Source organism: Oryctolagus cuniculus, chromosome X (assembly GCF_964237555.1).
Source record: "Oryctolagus cuniculus chromosome X, mOryCun1.1, whole genome shotgun sequence".
Lineage (NCBI taxonomy): Eukaryota > Metazoa > Chordata > Mammalia > Lagomorpha > Leporidae > Oryctolagus > Oryctolagus cuniculus.
In genome coordinates this window covers 122,101,990-122,125,939 of record NC_091453.1, presented here as the reverse complement: position 1 = coordinate 122,125,939, position 23,950 = coordinate 122,101,990, and the positions used below count along the sequence as shown (strand labels likewise).

At 37.2% G+C, this 23,950-nt stretch overlaps 1 pseudogene; it reads left to right on the top strand.

Moving 5' to 3' along the window:
* Positions 1–236: 236 nt before the first annotated feature.
* Positions 237–2,228, top strand: LOC100347848 (dnaJ homolog subfamily C member 2 pseudogene; annotated as a pseudogene).
* The last annotated feature ends 21,722 nt before the right edge of the window (positions 2,229–23,950 follow it).

Here is a 23,950-nt window from a genome sequence, read left to right as displayed (position 1 = left end):
TATGACCTTTATTTTTACATCAGCAAGTATTGAGTAACAATGTCTATTACAATGCATACCATATACAAGAATGTATTCATAATAGATATGCACCAAATTAGTTTAAAAGCAAACTAATCTCAAATTTAGAAATATCCATTAAATTATTTTGGATAAAGGTAGCATTTTGAGGAAGAATCCAAGTCTTTCTTAGAATTATAAATAGATTTAGGTGGGACTGGCGTTTGCACCACGAAAGCTCCATCCCGGAAGTGCTTACTGGTCGTCTCCATGCGCCGGTTCGTGGGCATCGTGGAGCCAAGGTGCGAGGCTGGGACGCGGAGGTAGAACTGAAGGGGACGCCAAGTGCCCTCCGTCTGGGATGTGAGCCGCTGCGCCCGCGGGGTGAATCGCTGCGCTGTCATGCTGCTGCTGCTGCTGAGCGCCGCCAAGGGCCAGGGCACCGCCATCACCCACGCTCTGACCTCTGGAACTGGAGGATAAGAAAGAGTTATCAGAAGAGACAGAAGATGAAGAATTGCAGTTAGAAGAATTTCCCATGCTGAAAACACTTGATCCCAAAGACTGGAAGAACCGAGATCATTATGCAGTTTTTGGTCTTGGCCATGTAAGATACAAAGCTACACAGAGACAGATCAAAGCAGTACACAAAGCAATGGTTTTAAAACATCACCCAGACAAACGGAAAGCAGCTGGTGAACCAATAAAAGAAAGTGATAATGACTACTTCACCTGTATAACTAAAGCTTATGAAATGGTATCTGATCCAGTGAAGAGACGGGCGTTTAACAGTGTAGATCCTACTTTTGATAACTCTGTTCCTTCTAAAAGTGAAGCAAAAGACAATTTCTTTGAAGTATTTTCCCCAGTGTTTGAAAGGAATTTCAGATGGTCAAATAAGAAAAATGTCCCTAAACTTGGTGATATGAATTCCTCATTTGAAGATGTAGATGCATTTTATTCTTTCTTGTATAATTTTGATTCTTGGAGAGAATTTTCTTACTTATATGAAGAAGAAAAGGAAAAAGCAGAATGTCGCGATGAGAGGAGATGGATTGAAAAGCAGAACAGAGCAACCAGGGCTCAAAGAAAAAAAGAAGAAATGAACAGAATAAGAATATTAGTTGACAATGCATATAGCTGTGATCCAAGGATAAAAAAAATTAAGGAAGAAGAAAAAGCCAAGAAAGAAGCAGAAAAGAAAGCAAAAGCAGAAGCAAAACGGAAGGAGCAAGAAGCTAAAGAAAAACAAAGACAAACTGAATTAGAAGCTGCTCGCTTAGCTAAGGAGAAGGAAGAAGAATAAGAAGTTAGACAGCAGGCGTTATTGGCAAAGAAGGAGAAAGATATCCAGAAAAAAAGCAATTAAAAAGGAAAGGCAAAAACTTCGAAACTCATGCAAGACATGGAATCACTTTTCTGACAATGAGGCGGAACGGGTTAAGATGATGGAAGAAATGGAGAAACTTTGTGATCGGCTGGAATTGGCAAGCTTACAGTGCTTGAATGAAGCACTCACATCTTCTACAAAGGAAGTAGGAAAGGCAGCTCTCAAAAAACAGATAGAAGAAATAAATGAGCAAATTAGAAAAGAGAAGGAGGAAGCTGAGGCTCGTATGCGGCAAGCATCTAAGAATGCAGAGAAGTCAATTGGTGGAGGTGGAAGGGGCAGTAAAAATTGGTCTGAAGACGATCTGCAGTTACAGATTAAAGCTGTGAATCTCTTCCCTGCTGGAACAAATTCAAGATGGGAAGTTATTGCTAATTACATGAACATACATTCTTCTTCTGGAGTCAAAAGAACTGCCAAAGATGTTATTGGCAAGGCAAAAAGTCTCCAAAAACTTGACCCTCATCATAAAGATGACATAAACAAAAAGGCGTTTGATAAGTTCAAAAAAGAACATGGAGTGGTGCCTCAAGCCGACAATGCAACACCTTCCGAACGATTTGAAGGTCCATGCACAGATTTCACCCCATGGACAACGGAAGAACAGAAGCTTTTGGAACAGGCTTTGAAGACATACCCAGTAAATACACCTGAGCGATGGGAGAAAATAGCAGAAGCGGTCCCTGGCAGGACAAAGAAGGACTGCATGAAGCGATACAAGGAACTTGTCGAGATGGTAAAAGCGAAGAAAGCTGCTCAGGATCAAGTGCTGAATGCAAGTAGAGCCAAGAAATGACTTAATGACAATCTTTGTTGTGTGTGCATTTTTATAATAAAACTGAAAACACTGTAAAAAAAGAATTATAAATAGAATTAGGAGAATATTTTGGTAAGAAAGGTTTGTTTGTAAAATGGAAGTGTGAAAGGGGAGGGTTGCGGGTGGGAGGGACGTTATGGGGGGGAAGCCATTGTAATCCATAAGCTGTACTTTGGAAATTTATATTCATTAAATAAAAGTTTAAAAAAAGGGAAATATTAAAGAAAAAGCATTAACTCAAAAATTGTGGGCAAAATGAGGAAGTTATCAAAAATGGAGTGAATCCCGGAAAACTCAACTTTTCCTTTAAAGTATTTTAAAAAACATAAGATGTAACTGTCTTATAAATAAATTCAGATCTGTGTAAAATGTAAATGACTGAACTGTAATACAAACTTTCAGTAACTCTAATGATTTTCATTCATATTATAGTGAACTTTGACTATTGACAATTCAATACATATGAAAAAATGTTTGGTAAGAGTACCAGATCATGTCTTATGGCAATTTTTGTTTACGTAGTTAAAAGTAGGAGGACAGCATAAAAAATATTTTAAGTGTGTTGGAATCTAAAACCAGAAAAAAATTCAATTTGCTTTGTTAGACAATGACATTTGGGGTCCACACTAATAAAGAAAATTAATAATACTTAAAGCAACAAAGGTTCTTTGGTGACATGGTATGCATAAGTTCTAGTGGGACTTGACCAGTTATTGTTAGGATTTGAGGTCAAGGAAGTGAAGAAAGCCCGATGCGGAGTTTTACTTTCAACCTTAATAAGAGAGTGAAATAAGCATTCACAGATGTCATTAAAACCAACTTCACTTATTCATTTTCCAGTCAGAATTCACCGCAAATTTTTCTTTATCAGACAAATACCTAATTCATAGGAATGATGATTTGGGAATATTTCTCATGCTAGAACAGCTGTGTACCAAAAACTATGCCCTTTTACTTACGTCAAAGAACAAACTAATCTTAATTATTTGAAATAAATAAATCAGATGATTTGAATTTGAATCACAATTCTGCTTAGGGAACAGTTTATAAGGTTAAAACAAAATGTTCTGTTTTCTATGCCTCAGTTTCCCTAACTTCAAAGAAACAACAAAATTCTGTGTTATTCATCTTCCTTATACAGACTGTGAGGGTTAACAAAGAAGATATGTGCTTCAGATAGATTAGAGGTAGCAATACTTGATAAAAATAAACATATTTTGTGGTCAGTGAGCAAATCACTTTTATGTCATTCTGTCACAATATGTATAATTTGAAAATAAAGCCAGATTGTTTTTTAAAGTAGCTTAGAATGGAAGATGCCAAAAAATTCAAATGACTTTTTAAACTGTGTATAAACTTAACTGATGTGTGTGTGAATTGAATTACTTTAAATAAAAATTCTGGGCAGTATCATGGTCTAGCGGGTTAAGCCACTGCTTGGGACACCTGTATCCCACATCAGAGAGGTGGTTGAACTCCTTGCTTCTCTGCTTGCAATCCAGCTTCCTGTTAATGCATCTGGGAAAGCAGTGGATGATGACTCAAGTGTTTGGGCCCCTGCTACCCATGTTGGAGACCTGGATGGAGTTCCCAGCTTCTGGCTTTGACTTGGCTCAGCCCTGTCAGTTGAGGTCATTTGAGTAAACAGTGGATGGAAGCTCTCTCTTTGTCATTCTGCCTTTCAAACACATAAATATAGCTTTAAAAACATAAACTGGGGAGTGAACCAGTGGATGGAAGACCTCTCTTTCTCTGTCTCTCCTTCTCTCTGTGTGTAACTCTGACTTTCAAATGAATAAATCAATGTTTTTTTTTCCTTTTTTTTCCTTTTTTTTTAACTTTTATTTAATGAATATAAATTTCCAAAGTACGACTTATGGATTACAATGGCTTCCCCCACATACCGTCCCTCCCACCCACTACCCTCCCCTTTCCCACTCCCTCTCCCCTTCCATTCACATCAAGATTCATTTTCGATTATCTTAATATACAGAAGATCAGCTTAGTATACATTAAGTAAGGATTTCAACAGTTTGCTCTCACACAGAAACATAAAGTGAAAAATAATAGATGATTTTTTTTAAATGATGATGAAATCAGAGCAGACCTATTGTCATGTTTAATCCCAGTGAGAGTCAAGTTGGGAGTTGATAATTTCTTTTTTTTTTTTTACAGAGGATCAGTTTAGTATGCATTAAGTAAAGATTTCAACAGTTTGCACCCCCATAGAAACACAAAGTGAAATATATTGTTTGAGTACTTGTTATAGCATTAAATCTCAATACACAGCACATTAAGGACAGAGATCCTACATGAGGAGTAAGTGCACAGTGACTCCTGTTGTTGACTTTACCAATTGACACTCCTGTCTATGGCATCAGTAGTCTCCCTATGCTCCAGTCATGAGTTTCCAAGGCTATGGAAGCCCTCTGAGTTCTCCGATTCTTATCTTGTTTAGACAAGGTCATAGTCAAAGTGGAGGTTCTCTCCTCCCTTCAGAGAAAGGTACCTCCTTCTTTGAAGACCTGTTCTTTCCACTGGGATCTCACTTGCAGAGATCTTTTGCCAGAGTGTCTTGGCTTTCCATGCCTGAAATACTCTCATGTGCTTTTCAGCCAGATCCGAATGCCTTTAGGGCTGATTCTGAGGCCAGAGTGCTATTTAGGACATCTGCCATTCTATGAGTCTGCTGAGTATCTCACTTCCCATGTTGGATCACTCTCCCCTTTATTTATTCTATCGGTTAGTGTTAGCAGGTACTAGACTTGTTTATGTGCTCCCTTTGACTCTTAGTCCTTTCATTATGATCAATTGTGAACTGAAATTGATCACTTGGAATAGTGAGATGGCATTGGTACATGCCACCTTGATGGGATTGAATTGGAATCCCCTGGTATGTTTCTAACTCTACCATTTGGGGCAAGTCAGCTTGAGCATGTCCCAAATTATACATCTCTTCCCTCTCTTATTCCCACTCTTATGTTTAACAGGGATCACATTTCAGTTAATTTTTAACACTTAAGAATAACTGTGTATTAATTACAGAATAAAACCGGTCATATTAAGTAGAACAGACAAAAAAACTAGTAAGAGGGATAATGTATTAAGTTGTTCATTAACAGTCAGGGCTGGCTATGCTGATCTGAATAAATCAATCTTTAAAAAAAAAGAATAAAAATATAAATCTCAGTTTCTGAGATCAGGTTTTTAGTCTAATTGTTAACTTGTAGGTTCAGAGTACGTCTCATATCAGAATGCCTAGATTCGATAACTTGTTAACTTGGGCTTCTGACTTCAATTTACTGCTAAATGTAGCTGAGTAATTGCTATCTTTCCACCCAAGAGGAAGACCTGGACTGAGGAGAGAACAGGTCATCAAAGAAGGAGGTACCTTTCTCTGAAGGGAGGAGAGAACTTCCACTTTGACTATGACCTTGTCTAAATATGATCAGAGTTGGTGAACTCAAAAGGCTTCCATAGCCTTGGCAACTCATGACAAGAGCCTAAGGTGATTACTGATGCCATAAACAAGAGTGTCAATTTGTTAAGTCAACAACAGGAGTCACTGTGCACTTACTCCTCATGTAGGATCTCTGTCCTTAATGTGCTGTACATTGTGTTTTTTTTTTTCTTTTTTTTAACTTTTATTTAATGAATATAAATTTCCAAAGTACAGCTCATGGATTACAATGGCTCCCCCCCATAACTTCCCTCCCCCCCGCAACCCTCCCCTTTCCCGCTCCCTCTCCCCTTCCATTCACATCAAGGATCATTTTCAATTCTCTATATATACAGAAGATCAGTTTAGCATATATTAAGTAAAGATTTCAACAGCTTACACCCACATAGAAACACAAAGTGAACAATACTGTTGAGTACTAGTTATAGCATTAAATCACATTAAATTAAATGTGTCATGAGGATATTATAGTAAATGGTGTCCCAATATCCTGAGCAACTAGCAATCTCAGCACTAGCAATGACACACAGCTGCTCCTTAGTTTTAGATCAGCTAATCATGTTACAATTATAACACAGATAATTTTGACATACTCCTCATACCACTTGAAGTCATTAACCTGTTTTTTATTTTTTATTTTTTAAGTTCTTATTTAATGAATTCTTTTTTTATAGATACAACTTCAGGAATATAGTGGTTCTTTCCCCCATACCCACCCTTCCCCCACCAACTCCCATCCCACCTCCCACTCCCTCTCCCATCCCTTCTTCATTATGGTTCATTTTTAGTTTGATTTTATATACCGAGGACCGACTCCATAAGCATAGATTTCAACAGTCTGCTCCCACGCGCACACACACACAACATATAGAGCACAGTTTGGGAACAAAATTTGCAGTTGATTCTCGCAGTACAACTCATTAGGAACGGAGGTCCTACATGGGGAGTAAGTGCACAGTGACTCCTGTTGTTGATTTAACAATTGACACTCTTATTTATGAAGTCAGTGATCACCTGAGGCTCTTGCCATGGGCTGCCAAGGCTATGGTTTGAACATAGACCCCGTCAGTTATTTGGACATGGCCATAAGCAAAGTGCATGTTCTCTCCTTCCTTCAGAGATGAGTATATTCTTCTTTGTTGACCCTTTCTTTCCTCTGAGGTCTCACAGAGATCCTTCAAGTAGGATATTTTTTGCCACAGGGTCTTGGCTTTCCATGCCTGAAATGCTCTTGCAGGCCTTTCAGCCAGACCAGGAAGCCTTAAGGGTTGATTCTGAGGTCAGGGTGTTATTTACAGCGAATGTCATTCTAGGAGTCTGCTGTGTGGACTGCTTCCCATATTGGACTTCCCTTCCTTTTTAATTCTATTATTATTACCAGAAACTTGATGTTATTTATATGATCATTTTTATACTTAAACTCATCTATATGTTGAATTTAACATTCAATGTGATCATTTTAACAGCTAAGATGGCATTTATACCACTGATTTTTATGAGTTTGGAGTCCCATGACAAGTTGTTAGGCTGTACCCTTAGAAGTAAGTCTGTAGGACTGTATGTAGAACTATATTGCTTTACAGTTAGAGACTACCTCTTCCATCTTTTATTCCCCCTCTTATTTTTAACTGGGATCTTTTTCCAATTGACTTAAAATACATATGATTAACTCTGTTACATAAAGAGTTCATCATATAGTATGAAGAAAAGAAAAGAAAAAGAAGAAAATACAAAATAAAATGGAACAATAAAAAACTGTCCCTCGACAGTCAAGACAAGGACTATTCAACTCATTGATTCTAAAAGTGTCAATTTTGCTTCTATAGCTTTCAGGGAGAACATATGGTATTTGTCTCTTTGGGACTGGGTTATTTCACTAAGTATGAGGTTTTCCAGCTTGCTCCATTTTGTTACAAATGACCGAATTTCATCCTTTTTTTTAGCTGCCATGTAGTATTCCATAGTGTGCATATCCCACAACTTCTTTATCCAGTCTTTGGTTGATGGGCATTTAGGTTGCTTCCATGTCTTAGCTATTGTGAATTGAGCTGCCATAAACATGGAGGTGCTGATAGCTCTTTTGTTTACTGATTTCATTTCCACTGGGTAAATTCCCAGGAGTGGGATGGCTGGGCCATATAGGAGGTCTATACTCAGATTTCTGAGGTATCTTCATACTGTTTTTCATAGTGGCTTTACCAGTTTACATTCCCACCAACAGTGGGTAAGGGTGCCCTTTTCCCCACATCCTCTCCAGCATTTGTTGTTGTTGCATGAGGGCTGCTCTAACTGGGGTGAGGTGAAACCTCACTGTGGTTTTTATTCGCATTTCCCTGATGGCTAAAGATCCTGAACATTTTTTCATGTGTCTTTGGGTTTCCTCATTTGAAAAATACCTGTTAAAGTCCTTGGCCCATCACTTAACTGGGTTGTTTGTTTTGTTACTGTGGAGTTTCTTGATCTCTTTGTAGATTCTTATTAACCTGTTTTGAAACGTGTCCTGAAACCATCCATGAATTTTTACAATTGGCTTGAAAGGCAGGCAATTGAAATATTAAAGTGAAGTACTGAAGTACTCCTTCCTTGCAAGGGAAGTTTAAGGAAACTTCTACAAAGACTAGTAGTTGCCTGGCTTAATGCACGTAACCTGTGCTGACTGCTTTTCTCCTAATATAGACCAGTTCACTGGCTTTCAGTGATATCACCATTAGGCTATATTAGAAAACAATTCATGTCTTGAATCTTGCCAAGAGATTATCATGATGCTGACACTAGGAAAGTATTGAGAATTCATAAGCTTCAACAATATTGGTAGGAAGTTAGACATGGGTTTGGTAGTTAAACCTTCTTTCAGGCAAGTGAGCACAGTTATACATCATGCCAGTTACTAATGTGAAATCTTCTTGGCTGAATAATCCAGGACCACCTGAAGCAGATGATACTCCTGTTGTGTCATCTGAAGGTCAATTGTATCCCAATCTCTATGTCACAATGCCTACATTGTTCACCTCTCCTCATTCGAACAACTTTTGTTAAAATATATTTTTGTAATTGTTATATTTTACTATGTTATTGTTATTCTTTTTTGTGTTTAATTTATAAATTATACTCTTTAAACTTCATACTTGATAATAATTTTAAATATACAACACAAAATTTAGAGAGCTGTAAAAGATTTCCCATATGACCCACATCCAGCTTCCCCTATATTTTTTCAACCTTCACTTAACCCTCTTACCCCTCCCACTCATGGCTGGCCTCAATGAGTTCTAACAGCAAAAGATCTGTGACCAGTGGACCCTTCACACAGAGGGCATGGATTGGATGAACAGATGATAGCTTGTTTTGTGAGTGATGTTGCCTGGCCAGCTGAGATAAACTCCCTGGGGTGTATTAGCAAGAAAATAAGAGGCCAAACCATTTGTGCTCTGAGTCACCAGGCCACATGGCCCATGCATGGCTTCATCAGCAATTTATGGCCAGAGCTCCAGGATCTCATGCAGAGGTTTGCCCAGCAGCACCAGGTCCAGCAGATTGCCTCCTGATCCAATAATTTGGCATTGGGTTTCAGGTCAATCACTCTGGAATGCTGGCCAATAAAAGAAGTGCTGCTCACAAAAAATTAAATTGAGCTTTAAGTATGTCTATATAGGAAAAATGTAGTATATGTAGGGTTCGGAATAATCTGCAGTTTCAGTCCTGCACTTGGAGACTTGCAATTTACCCCCTGAGAATAAGTGCACAGCTATTCTAATTTACTGATGCTAGAACATAGAATTTGAGGATGTCAAGTCTCCTGGACTTTGGAATACAGTTTCATGGCTACCTAATAATCAAAGTGTACTTGTATAAGATGTGTTTTGAATTGGTTTAGTATTTATCAATGATATAAGTAGTGAAAGGCACTGAACCACCTATAGTGCAAAAGAGCAGCCCTATGCACCACCAGTAAAAAGCAATAACTTTCTTCTTTCATCCCTTGATCCTTGTATTTCCTTACAGATTTTTGAACATTTTGATCACCATGTATAATTCACTAGCATAAATTGTCTACTGACTTTTTATAATAGATGAGAATTTATCTTACCTTGCTTTATCTCTCTTCTGGGCTTATCAATATAAATTCAATTTTGGTTAAATGAATGGTTGTATTTGTCAGGATTATGTACTATCATCCCACAATGGAGCTGCAGTGGTTGCTAAAATTACATTTGCTTTTTGTATAACTTGTTACATTACAATGCTGACTTTCCACTGGTTTTAACTTAATTCCATGTAATTTAAAAATAGTTAAATATAACAGATATGTGAAAGACCTTCCAATATTATTTTTCAGACATTTAAACATGTGAATTAACTGATATATTTCTTTTTTTTCTTACAAGTATTTCTTTTCACAAACTGTGGTTCTTTTGATCTTGGACAAGACCTGTGATTGAGTATTATCAACGTCCCCAAGATTTCTGACCCCTTATTCCTGCTTTTCATCATGTTCTAGTTATTCAATCAAATGCTAACCTGGGTTCTGTTGTGAAGGAATTTGGAAGATGTAATTTAAGTTTCCTCATGAGTTGACCTTAAGATATGGGAGTTATCTGGGTAGGTCATACTTCATCACACTAGTCCTTTAAAAATCAGAGTTTTCTATAGCTGGTCATAGATGGAAAAGTGAGAGATTTGATGCATAGGAATGATTGAAATCAATGAAGATGGCAAAGACCACATGCCAAGGAACGTGGGCAGCCTCTAGGAATAGCATCTGGATCACAACTAGAAGGAAGAAAGCATATCATATTTACAATCTTGAGATAATGATTTCTCAATGATATTGGAAGCAGATTCTCCCTCAGAGCTCTCAAAAAATAGATAGTCTTGAGCAACCTTGACTTCAAACTTCTGAGATCCTAATCAGAGCACCCAGCTAACTCCAGACAACTGTAGATCATACTTTTCATTTAGAAACTTGAGATAATAACTGGATGTTGTTTTAAGTTGCTAAATGTTTGGTAGTTTAGTATGCAACAACATTAAAGTAATGCTCTCTTAGTTTCCTGAGAAAATGCATGATTTTTAAATGTCTTAAACTAAATTCATACCACGTGTAGTATATTAGCTTTTGTTAACATATTAAAAATTTTAATTTCAGGATAAATTTATTATTCACATTTTCAAATGGATTTCTCAGATGTGGTTGTAGTGAACACCTTTTTCTTTATCTAATGTTTGTGCTGGTATCTTTTTTGTGATACTTCAACTGTAGATTAGAGTCCATAAAATTATCAAAAATTAGAATCCAGCAGTATCATGTACATACTGTATTATTATATTTGTATAAATGCATTCATCATTTATAAGTACCTATTAAATTCTAGACACTGTGCTATAACCTGCAGGGATAAAGAGATTAACAAGATATAGATTCTAGTGACTGAAATCTCTTCATTTTTTTTTTTTTTGACAGGCAGAGTGGACAGTGAAAGAGAGAGACAGAGAGAAAGGTCTTCCTTTTTTGCCGTTGGTTCACCCTCCAATGGTCGCCGCGGCTGGCGCGCTGCAGCCAGTGCACCACGCAGATCCGAAGGCAGGAGCCAGGTGCTTCTCCTGGTCTCCCATGGGGTGCAGGGCCCAAGCACTTGGGCCATCCTCTACTGCACTCCCGGGCCAGAGCAGAGAGCTGGCCTGGAAGGGGAGCAACTGGAACAGAATCTGGCGCCCCGACCAGGACTAGAACCTGGTGTGCCGGTGCCGCTAGGTGGAGGATTAGCCTATTGAGCCGCGGCACCGGCCTCTTCATGTTGTTTTAACAATCATGCAGACTTTATTCAGGAGTAAGGAGTTCATTGTACACAAATACCTTTTTGCAAGTAGTTGAACAATGGAAAAATTAATAATATTGCTCTGATTCTCTGATGTCAAAAAATCAATTCAATTGTTTCCCCTTACTAAATGTTTTTGTAGGTAAAGTTAGCAGTTGCTATGGAGTGGTTTCTGTTTCTTTAAAAATTGATGAAAAACAAACTATTCCACTGAATAAGTCACCTTGGATAGCAAATCTTTTGATAAGAAACACCATCCTGTGGTAGATTTTGAGGTGCTATTTGATAAACAAATGTGTGAACCCTCTCAGTATCCAGGTACTCTAAAAGTTTAAGACCACATATTTATATTCCCCACAATGGCCAATCTGTTCCAGGAACACTAATGCATGTTTTGAAGTATGAGCAAACTTGATTATACAGCCCTAGATACATAATGGAACAGAAGGCTAATGCTTAGACTGATTCTACCCTAAGAAAAACCCATCTCTTTACCATCAAGGCAGCATGCAATTTAGTTTTGTTTGAACAGAAAGATGGTTGTAAATTGGATAACAGAAAAGTATGTTAACATAATTGGAAGACCCTTCATTTTACAAAGAAGAGGTTCCTAAGAAGGGGCCATCAACGAAGGAGGTACCTTTCTCTGAAGGGAAGAGAGAACTTCCACTTTGACTATGACCTTGTCTAAATAAGATCGGAGTTGGCGAACTCAAAAGGCCTCCATAGCCTTGGCAACTCATGACAAGAGCCCCAGGTGATTACTGACGCCATAAACAAGAGTGTCAATTGTTAAATCAACAACAGGAGTCACTGTGCACTTACTCCCCATGCAGGACCTCTGTCCTTAATGAGTTGTACTATGAGAATTAACTGTAAAACGTGTTCTCAAATATCAAATAGTACTTCATACATTGTTTGTGTGTGGGGGTGCAAACTGTTGAAATCTCTACTTAGTATAGAGTTGGTCTTCTGTATATAAAGTTACTTAAAAATGAATCTTAAAGAAGAATGAAATGGGAGAGGGAGTAGGAGGTGGGATGGGAGTGAGGGTGGGAGGGTGGGTATGAGGGAAAGACCCTCTATATTCATAAAGCTGTACCTATGAAAATTGCATTCATTAAATAAAAGCTTTTTTTTTTTTTAAAAAAAGAAGAGATTTCTGGCAAAATCCAAGTATATACTACTGTTCAAACTTGTTCAACCCAGAAATGGCACATGGTGGGTTGCTTGCAGAACTTTCCATGCAACACTAGTCAACACTTACGTGCATACAGGTCCTACAGGTCCTTGCAAGAAAGTAAGTGATTGGATACTGATTCTTTTCTTGTTTTTTTTTTTTTTATTTTATTTTTTTTACAGGCAGAGTGGACAGTGAGAGAGAGAGAGAGACAGAGAGAAAGGTCTTCCATTTGCCGTTGGTTCACCCTCCAATGGCCGCCGCAGGAGCCAGGTACTTCTCCTGGTCTTCCATGGGGTGCAGGGCCCAAGGACTTGGGCCATCCTCCACTGCACTCCCTGGCCACAGCAGAGAGCTGGCCTGGAAGAGGGGCAACCGGGACAGAATCCGGCGCCCCAACCGGGACTAGAACCCGGTGTGCCGGCGCCACAAGGCGGAGGATTAGCCTAGTGAGCCGCGGCGCCGGCTCTATTTGATGATTTTTTATAATTAGAGAATTATTTTTAAAATGTTATGCATGGCATTGAGATGTAAGGGAGTTCAAAGTTCAACTCACAGGATACTTTCGCACAAATATATTTATTTCTGTGGTATTTCAAATTAACATAAATTTAAAATGCAAATTATCTAATGAATTGGAGAATATCTCTAGCCTAGATATCCCCTTTGAACTATGGGACCACATTTTAACAACTAATTCAAAATCTCCACTTGCGAGTGTACACATCTTCTCATGCTTAAACTCCAAATCCATGTCATCATCATCAACTCACATCTTATACCACAGCATTCCCTTAACTGCTTTGGTCTAATATATAAACCATGCAACAGCAGGTCTGGCTTTTCAAGTTGAAAATCAGATCATGCCCCATCATTGTTCATAACCTTTTGACCAAAAGAAAAAAAAATAAAATCTCTACTTCATGATCTCCTGGTACCCATGGCTTACAGTTTCCACCCTAACTTAATTTTAACTACATTATTCCAGGATTTCTACCGAGTACATGCTGGTCTTTTCATATGCTTCAGTACTTGCAAAGTTTCTTCACTAATATTAATGAGTATGGAAGGAATATTCTTCCCCTCTGTCTTCACATTCAGTTTTTAGATATCAACCCAATTGTCATAGTGCTGGAAATTCACCTTCTCTGAGTTTCAAGGCTAGATCAAATCCACTCATAACATCAGGTTCATTTCTTTGTGATTATTTTATTAATATCTATCTCTCCCTGCTTGACGTTGTCATAATGTCAAGAGTTGAATCTATTTTTGCTCAAACTTGTATCTAATTGCTAAACTCAGTGCCTGGCATATATTAGGTAGTGAGCAAAGCTATAAGGCATTGGCACTGATTCTCCTTGAAGAGGAATTGTGGTTTTCAACAGAGAATTAAAATGATTGGGGATTAAAATATGCTGTGTCACTGGTGAACAAAATAATCATCTAAGGAAACCATCAAAACAGCTAAGTTAATGAAGATAAAACTGACGAATTAAACCCCTGACTTACTGGATGATTTTTATGAGAGTAGTCAAGGAACCTTGAGGACCACAAGAGGCTTATATGGGTTACATTCTAAACATTTGAAGAGAATCCTTTTGAATAACAGGATTTCCAAAATCTGTTTTCTTAGTCATGGTTTTCTATTCTTTCCCATTATTTGGCTTTAATCTATAATTATTTCTCTGGTGGCCATCTACATTTAATAAGATAAATGGCACTAAAGTGTCTCTGAGTGGGAATTTTGATGAATTTTGGAATCTTAGAACTGGAATAAATATGCATATTGATATTAATTGAACTAGATTAAGTTTCATCTTGAAGTAATAGCATTTAATCTGTCAGTGAAGGGAAAAATGTGACTTTAAACATTTTTGTATTCTGGGATTTCTTGAAGATTGAATTTTCCTGAAGGTTATTTACATTGATACAAATATTGGTAATGCATTTGCAGCTATGACTTTGTAGAAATATTTCAGAAGGACAGAACATTCTAATTAAGAGGAAATGAAGTTGAGGTATAATTATGAAAATTGTTCTTATTAAAATATTATTATACTCAATGCTACACCTTTGTAAGGGATAGTTTTAAATATGAAAGAGGAATAATTACTTTTTATCATTTGAAATATTTTTAGTTTTCATTAATCCTTTACACTGAAATAAGTATAACAATTATGTAAGACTTAAAACTACAAGATTTGGGCTGGCACCATGGCGCACTAGGTTTATCCTGCACCTGTGGTGCCGGCATCCCATATGGGTGCCGGTTCTGGTCCCCGTTGGTCTTCTTCCGGTCTGGCTCTATGCTGTGGCCTGGGATAGCAGTAGAGGATGGCCTGGGTGTTTGGGCCCCTGCACCCACGTGGGAGACCAGGAGGGGGCACCTGGCTCCTGGCTTCGGATGGGCGTAGCTCCAGCTGTTGCAGCCATTTGGGGAGTGAACCAGCAGAAGGAAGACCTTTCTCTCTGTCTCTCTCTCACTGTCTGTAACTCTACCTGTCAAATGAATAAATAAAATCTTTAAAAAATTATAAGATAATAAAATTTTCGTGTCTTTTATTTACTATGGGAGTTGACATGCTTTTCAACATTTTAGCTACTTTGCTTTTTAATCCTTACTTTTAGAATTGTAGAAAATAGTAGTAGAGATCGTCAGTGAGAATTATTATTATATAGGGTGAGTTGTTGCATATGGATATTAATAGAATCAAACATTTAATTATAAGATATCTGGTGATGAGAAGCCAAGAGAACCAAAAAAATTAATAAAAATGCTTTCAAAATCAATTGAGATAATTAAATTTTAGAAGCTATTGAAGAGAAATTTCATTTGAACTTTAAATCTTATATTAACATTAATCATTTGCCTTTTTTCTATGTAAAACAGTATAATAAAGATGGTTATTTCCAGATACCAAATATGGTCTTAATGATTTGCTGCTAATTCATGCTTTGGAGAATTACTGAAAGTCCTGAACACCTTAGGTTAGGGTAACAGATGCAAGCTACATTCACCTATGTGAAGATTAAAAAGGCACATACAGAATTCATAGCTAATTTTTTTAAAAGGTACTTTATAGTTCCTGTTGCTTTTCTCCAAGATTGGCTTCATAGCATACATTACAAATATATTACAGATCTATGAGAAAGATTTGTAGCTAAATGCCTTCTTACACTAAATTTGACTAATAATTACTTACTCATATCCATACACCTGTCCCCATTTTACAAATAACTATCATCTTGTCTCCCAAGCCAACACAATCAGCTTCCTAATATTTTTGAACCCTCAGAACCATAATACATGTGCGAAGATCAGCAAATACTTATAAAATATGCTGTGAGTTTTCACTCTCAGATATTCAGTAAGTACTGAGCACAGCATTCCTTTTCACTGATATTGGCCATCGTGTCAACGTCCATCGTGCTCCAGCCACCTACTCCAGATGGAGATGATTTACTTCATGAAATGAAATCTCTTCTGTGAATTTATGTCAGTGCTTCCAAACATTTTTCATTTCATAACACATGCAACTAACGAAATATGTATACCACATCATGAACACATAAGGCTGCCTATGACTAGAGATCATGGATTCGCAAGACCATCTAAAATGTTCATAAGATACGGTAGCTCAGAACCCATTTAGGGAGTTCTTACCAAGGTAGTTGCAAACTCTGTTAAAAGGTAGGGATAACATTGGCATGGGCAGAATCTGACATCAAATACAATTTTATTTATTCTGTGCTTGCTGTGTGTTTTATTAGCTGTCAAGCTTTCTTGAATAACTGGAACAAAATTCATAATATCATCAAAAATTTATTTTCCCAAACCATGGATTACATAAAACAAGATATTTAAATTCAATTAGTTTGATATAGGTATCACACTCTCTTTTCCATGAGTTTGTCTTTGAGACATCTGTAGATTTTCCACTAGCATATAGTCTGTTCTAATGCTATAATTTTCTTTCTGTGGATGGTTATATGTTACTTTAATTGAAATTAGCTTTAGTTAGATTTATCTTCTTAACTCTTACAATTATAAATAAATAATACAAACCTATAGTGATAACTGCCTTGGCATTCTTTCAGTTGAAGGTGAAATGCAGACTTATATAGATTTTTGATGATAATATGTTGATTTAATACCAGTTTTCAAACAGGTGTATATTTGATACTCAATTTAGTCTTGAACTCAAAGTCATTTGCATTCTAATTTAATATTTCCTTCATGATTTATATCATTTATGGCCTATAGGAAGAGGTAGATATGTCAAAAATAATGATATGCAATTCAGTTTTCAAGTGTATTGACATGATTTTTTCTTTTTGTTCTTTTTTGTTTTTAGTCTGATTCCACGCTTTCATTTCCTGGAAACTAGGGGATGTGTAAATTACTATTATTGCAATAAAGTAAAGAGTCATATCCCAGATTCTGGTTCCCAAATAGGGCACAGTGGTCAGTTGTAGCTATGTTGACTTCTTCCTCTACATGGACACACTGCAAAGAAAAGTTTGGCAGAACCTCAGTCCAAGGCAGTCAGAAAACAGCATGGGGAAATTGAAAGCATGATAAAGATGCCCTCAAATTAGCCTGAATGTGTATAAGCAATATGTCCCTTGGGCGTTAGATGAGAAATGGCTGAAGAACATATATTTAATCTTGAGTTAAGGACAAATTCAACTCAGAGCACACTGCAGTAGTGTAGAGATAACAATCAAGATTTCCCAGGCCACCAAGCGCTTGGAGAACCATCATTTGCCTGGGACTGTTGGAAAGAAGCCATCGAAAATAGACCTCAGAGTTTCAGGCCTTGGTAGGATCATGGACTTCAGCAGCGAATTCCTGTGTAGAGGACAAAATATTGTGGGGAAGTAGAGTCACAGTTTAATGTGCACTATCACAGGACATAAGCAGAGGAAAAGCACTTAACTGGAGATCAGCAAAGATTCAGAGGTAGCAGTGCTGTTCAGAGGAAGCTTCCCTAAGACAAAAACTTTGAAATAATGTGTCAGGAATTCTGAGAGCCCGCAGAAAGCATCCTCATAATAAATTTTAATGTTGGATTAAGTCCAAAGTTCCAGGTCTACCTGAAACAAACACCCAGATAAAAATTAAACAAGACAAAAACGACTTTCAACTTTAATAAAATGGAGTTACTTTGAGGCAATGAACCACATGGTTTAAGTACAATTTATATGCTATCTAATGTACTTATTTTAAGGATACAATTTATTTAATTTTAGTAAATTTATAGAACTGGGTATTTCCACTGATGAGGAATGGTATGGGGAAAGAAAAGATAGAAATTAGATATATTTCAGTTCTGAAGCATTTTAATCATTATATTTTTAGCTAAGTCTGTATAGTTATGCATATGGCCACACATTATATATGAAAGCACTTCAACATTGTTATGGAAAGTGGAATTAAAAGATAAATTTATTATGGTGCAAAAGATTTTTTGAAATCCATGTTTATGCTGGGACTTCAAAAAATTTGTGGGGAAAGTGTGATTAATGAAAAATTGTACATGGATTTTAAGATTTTTATGGACCAAAAAAAAATTTTCACTTTTACTTTGATGGTCCATGATCTTTTTGAAGCATGTTCATAGGCATGACAATTATATATACTGTGTAAATGTCATGATGGTGTTTTGCAAGAATAGCATTCATTTACTATTTATTCATTATTTTAAGATCTGTGGTAACTAACAGAATGCCAAAAATGTAATGTATAAGAGTGAAATTGACATTTTGAACTTAGATGATTTTTTACATCCTTGAACAGTGTTTCTTTTTTTTTTAACTTCTTCTTACTATTTGCTGAACTCTTTACTTAGTGTAGGGTTAATCTTATGAGTATAAAGTAAACTGAAAGTAGATCATTGTGAAAAAAAAAGAAAGGGATTAGTAGAGGAAGGAGGAGGAAGAGTGGGAGCATGGGTGGGAGGGAGGGTAGGATAGGAAGTATCACTATGTTCCTAAATCTGTATATATGAAATACATATAATTTGTATACCTTCAATAAAATTAAAATATAAAAATAAATTAAAACTAAAAAAGTTAATCATAATCATTCTTTTAATGATTTTTATGTTTAGAGACAATTAGAAAACAAAGTAGAATAAAATTGCCTTTTCTGTTAAGGATTTCATGGTCTAATGTGGAAAGCAATCACAAAAAGATAATGACACCACACTGCGATAAGTTCTATTTTAGATACACGCCCTGCAATAACTTCATCTCTTTCATTCTCCTTATAATCCATGATGTCAGATGTTATTAATATTTACATTTTATCAATAAAGACTCTGTAGATCACAGCAGTTACAGTGCAAATATAGCGAGGGACAAACACAGAAATTTGATAATTCTTTGATCTTCACAAACGACTTCCTTTTGGCCTTAACAACAGTAGATACTGTCCACTGAAATGTATCCAAGTATTTACAAATGTTACTGAGGCATGGTATTTATTCTTTTGTGAAATTTGTTATTATTATTCAACCCAGAAGATTTTGTTAAATATCCCCTCCAGGTTAGGCATTGTGTGCCCTGCAGGATTGGAAGAGTCTTTGCTATTATGATTTCTCATACAGTGCTACATTTCAAGAATGGGAGAATTTGGCTTTCTTCCTGATTAGAAAGAGAGTTAGGAAATATTTCCACCTGTTGAAGTCAAATGAGGGTGTGAAAGCAAAAAATTACCTTAGAAAAATTTGTGTTCAAATTCTACCTTGGCATAGTTCTAGTTGTTTGTTGTTCAGCAGTTTACTTTGTCTCTCTATATGTGTTTTCTTGCTCTTGCTTTTAGCAATGAGGATGCTAATACATATCTAACTGGTGAAATTAAAAATGCTGTATAATGAAGATGCCCTTTACACTACCTTCTTCATAAGAAGTTTCATCCAATTATTTTAATCCATACATTAGTACACCTAAATACCCTGAACATGTTACTGAACTATCTCATTGTATATATTTTTAAAACTATTGATACAGTTCCTGGCTTCAGGTAACATAAATTTAATACATTACACCAAAGATATTAATATGTATACAGTATACAGTAGTATGGGTTAAAATTAGCTATTGTTACAATTAAGTTGAATAGTTTAATACTGTTTTTTTCTCCACGGTCTGAACAATGCATGGTATGAAATATGTTCTGATGTCAGGCAACCAAAATAGCAGCTCTTATTATTCAACTACCTGGATTAGACAATGCAACTTGGGCCCCAGGTAAAGCAATCTTCTTCCCAATTCTCTTCAACTCTAGACTTCAGTCCCTACATCTAGGAATAGTTCGGCCTGGATCCTGGTGCTTTGGGAATGCCAGCTTGTCTCATGGTATAATGAGAGCCCCAGGTAGAGAGCACAACTGAGCATCAACATTTCATTCATCTGCCCTAGCACTAGAACAGTTTGCACTGATTGGGGTAACAGCCAGATTCTTGCTATCTAATCAAGTAGATGAATCACTTTTGCTCACATTGGGGTGTGCTTATGAGAGGCGAATGAGAGCAACAACATCTTCCTACAGAAGGCATTTTACAACTGACTACCAAGTGTGTAAGGAGAGAGGAGGGGGAAAGTTTCATCCTTCAACATACCCTTTAGGAGTGTGATGAGAATTAAATGAGGGTGTGAGGACAGTGCTGCTCCCATAGTACTTGCTCACTCAGAGTTCTCATTTCTAGAGAAGAGCTGAAGGTACTTTGAGAGCTTTCCAAAACTAGTAATTTCAAGTGCTGAGTTGAACCTTCACAACATATCAACACAAAGAACTTCTCCCTGTTGTTATGCTTATAATTGGTTTTGCTTTCTCCTTCTGGTAAAGTAAAACAAAACAAAAAATCCTAATGAGTAGAACATAAATCTGATGCCAAATGCATAGGAAATTCTTGTAATACAGGTTCCAAGAAGTTGGAATGGAGCCTTATCAGGTCTTGTCTCATGGGGAGTGTTGCTTACCTACTGAGTCTCAGGACTTTTGCAGCAAATGTTAAGTTATGTCGACATAAGAATGTTGATTGCCTTGATCAAAGACAATTTAAGAATTTCAAAGTTTTCAGTTTCCCTGTCAGGAACTGTTGGAAACTAACCCATTAAAGTATAAATATTACCAGTGCCTGTTTATACTCTTAATTGCTAATTACACAATCTATATAGATGATAGAGATGTGACTGTTTCAGTTCTGCAAATGTCTTTGAATGTGCCTATACATTCAAATTAAAGCCTAATGCAGCTGTCCTAAAGGCAGTTTTATGTGATTCCCTGGAAGGACACATTTCATTTTGAATGCTGCCTGGAAGTCTCTCTCTCCAGGACTCAAAAGGCCATTACTTTATGGGTGCTGGCTTCCTGTGCCTCCTCTTCCTGGGTGAAGGGAAAAATTGCCATTTAAATGTGAGTTACACAACCTTTTTTTAGTTTCATTTCCTCTCAAGATAATATTTTTTTAAAGTATCTAACCTCGGCCGGCACCACGGCTCAATAGGCTAATCCTCCGCCTTGCGGCGCCGGCACACCGGGTTCTAGTCCTGGTCGGGGAGCCGGATTCTTTCCCAGTTGCCCCTCTTCCAGGCCAGCTCTCTGCTGTGGCCCAGGAAGGCAGTGGAGGGTGGCCCAAGTACTTGGGCCCTGCACCCCATGGGAGACCAGGAGAAGCACCTGGCTCCTGCCTTCAGATCAGCTCGGTGTGCCGGCTGCAGCGCACCAGCCGTGGCGGCCATTGGAGGGTGAACCAACAGCAAAAGGAAGACCTTTCTCTCTGTCTCTCTCTCTCTCACTATCCACTCTGCCTGTCAAAAAAAAAAAAAAAAAAAAGAAAGAAAAAAAATAAAGTATCTAACCTCTTTCCCCTGTTGTCTTTCCAGAAAAGTATATTTAGTTCTCTGTAATACATTGCCATGTACATGATTAATTTTTTTCTTACAAAACCACAGTTGATCAAGTACAAACATCCGTTTAGATCTCTGGTGCACAGATATTATAAAAGTTAGAATTTTCTAATATAATGAGAAATTTAGATGTTAGTGGTCATAACTGAAACCTTGAGCACACAATAAATGGACTTGAACCCTTATAACACACATTGTGGTAGTTTAACACTCTCTCCAATATTTTTGTCAGTTATGGAGAACTTACATTCTAATGGTCACCACTGACATTGGAATCCTGCCTTTATGAGCCCTGTCTTCATTTCAACCCCATGCCAATTCACATGTGAAATGGAGTTGCTTCCTTGATTTCTATCAAGCCCTTTTAGAAAATAGTAGAGAAAAAAGGAAGACAGAAAGACAGAGAGAGAGATACAGACTAGGGTAAATGGTTGTCCAAATAGTCAGAATGTCTATTAGGAAACTCATTTCCAGTATTGAAGTGCTTGGGCTCAAACCTTGTCTCCAACTCTCAACTCTAGGTTCCCACTAACGAAGACCCTGGGAGGCAATGGTGATGGCTCAAGAGATTGGGTTATGTGCATCCACATAGAAGACATGAATTGGGTTCCTACATACTGGCTTTGGTCCAGTCCAGTCCACACTGTTAAGAGCGTGTCCTCATTTTCTCTTTCCTCTCTCTCTCTATCTCTCTCCCCCCACTCCTGCCCTCGACTGCCTCAATTTTTAAATAGAATTTTAAATGTAGTAGGCTTTATTCAAGGATTGGGAATCACAGAGATACAGCTAAAGAATTCGCATTTTCAGTGCACTAACAATTTCGATTTCAACTGTGAATTTCACTATTTGGAAACTGCTCACTAACAACTCATACCTGGAATATTCTTATAGATACTTTCAACCCATGTAGTGGTCTAACTTCACACCATTATGCCATACTGGCTGCTTTCCCCTAAAGCCCTCTATCCATGATTACACAGAAAACTCAAATATCTTCTCTTTATGCGATGGAGATTTATTTCTAAAGCTTCAACCTTAATCCTCAAACCTACATTTAAAAACCACACAAAGATACTCAGAGTGAAAAATGGATTTCTAAATTGAAATAAACAGGATTCATTGTCCTGAGGGGCAATTTCTTGTTAAAAATAATTGTTTTTCTTTTCATCTTTTACTTGTTTAAATTGATTGTTCTGAGATGCTTTATTCATTCAACAAATATTCATTTAATACTTACTACATAGCAACTTTTATGTAAGTATTTTTTCTGCTATATATATGCCCATGTTAGTATGAGACAGAACAATATGGAAAGTCTTGGAAACAGAGAAACATTATTCTAGTTCTCATTCATCCATCTATTCCAAATATAGTTGGTGCTTTATAGTCTAGATCAGCAAGATATTAAGTGCAAGGGCTATTGAAGTTATTTAGAGCCCTTACCCTCCATTATAACACAGTAACACCCATTGGGACAAAATGTTGTAATACAGCCATAAGTACACAAGTTGAGATTCTGCCACTAAATACTTGTGTGACTTTGGCTAAGTGTCTAGGCATGTATTTTTCCTTTTTAAACTGGAGATATGAAGAGTACTTGCTCCAGATGATTGTTGTGGAGACCAAATGAGTCACTGGTGATGCTTAGCACAGGACTTGGCACATCCCAAATGCTAACCAAAAGTTATTATGGAAATGGAAGCCCAGGGTGGATGAGCAACTGGCTCAATTTCACATACTTGAAGTGTTAATATAGTTGCTAGGTGTTGGGTATAAAGAAAACACAACATTTATAATGACACTTGAAGGATATGACAATTTGCCCTGGAGGCATGACTGGGGCAGAAGAAGTAGCATACCCAATGGTTGATGAATGAGATGCCATTATATGTTTGCACAATAATTTAGTTAATATCTCTAGAATGTAAAATGCAATAGAGTGAAAAGACAGAAAGATGGGGTAGGATGATGGTGACAAATCTACTGTGTTGGTGCATACTAGTTTAGATAATACAGCTCTGTTGTATAAGTAGGAATGGTCTACCTGCTTTATCAACTAAAAAAAAAGCCCCATTGGATTTCTTAATAAAACGGTCTTTCTCAATGATTTTCAAGTCTAGGTGTATTGTTGGGATTAATGTCCATGAAGATTTCTGTAGGGACATATTCAGAGATCCACATTCTTCTATCCAGATGCATTGCCATCTCCCAGGGCTTCAAAAGTTTTCACTTAAATCTCTACATTGTCCAAGAGTTGAAGTCCTAGTGAGAGCTTGGAGGATTGTGGGGGAGACTTTAGACATCAGTATTGGAAGTGGCACACACCACTTCGCCGTGTCTCGCTAATTTTCATTAGCTGGGAATCAGCTTC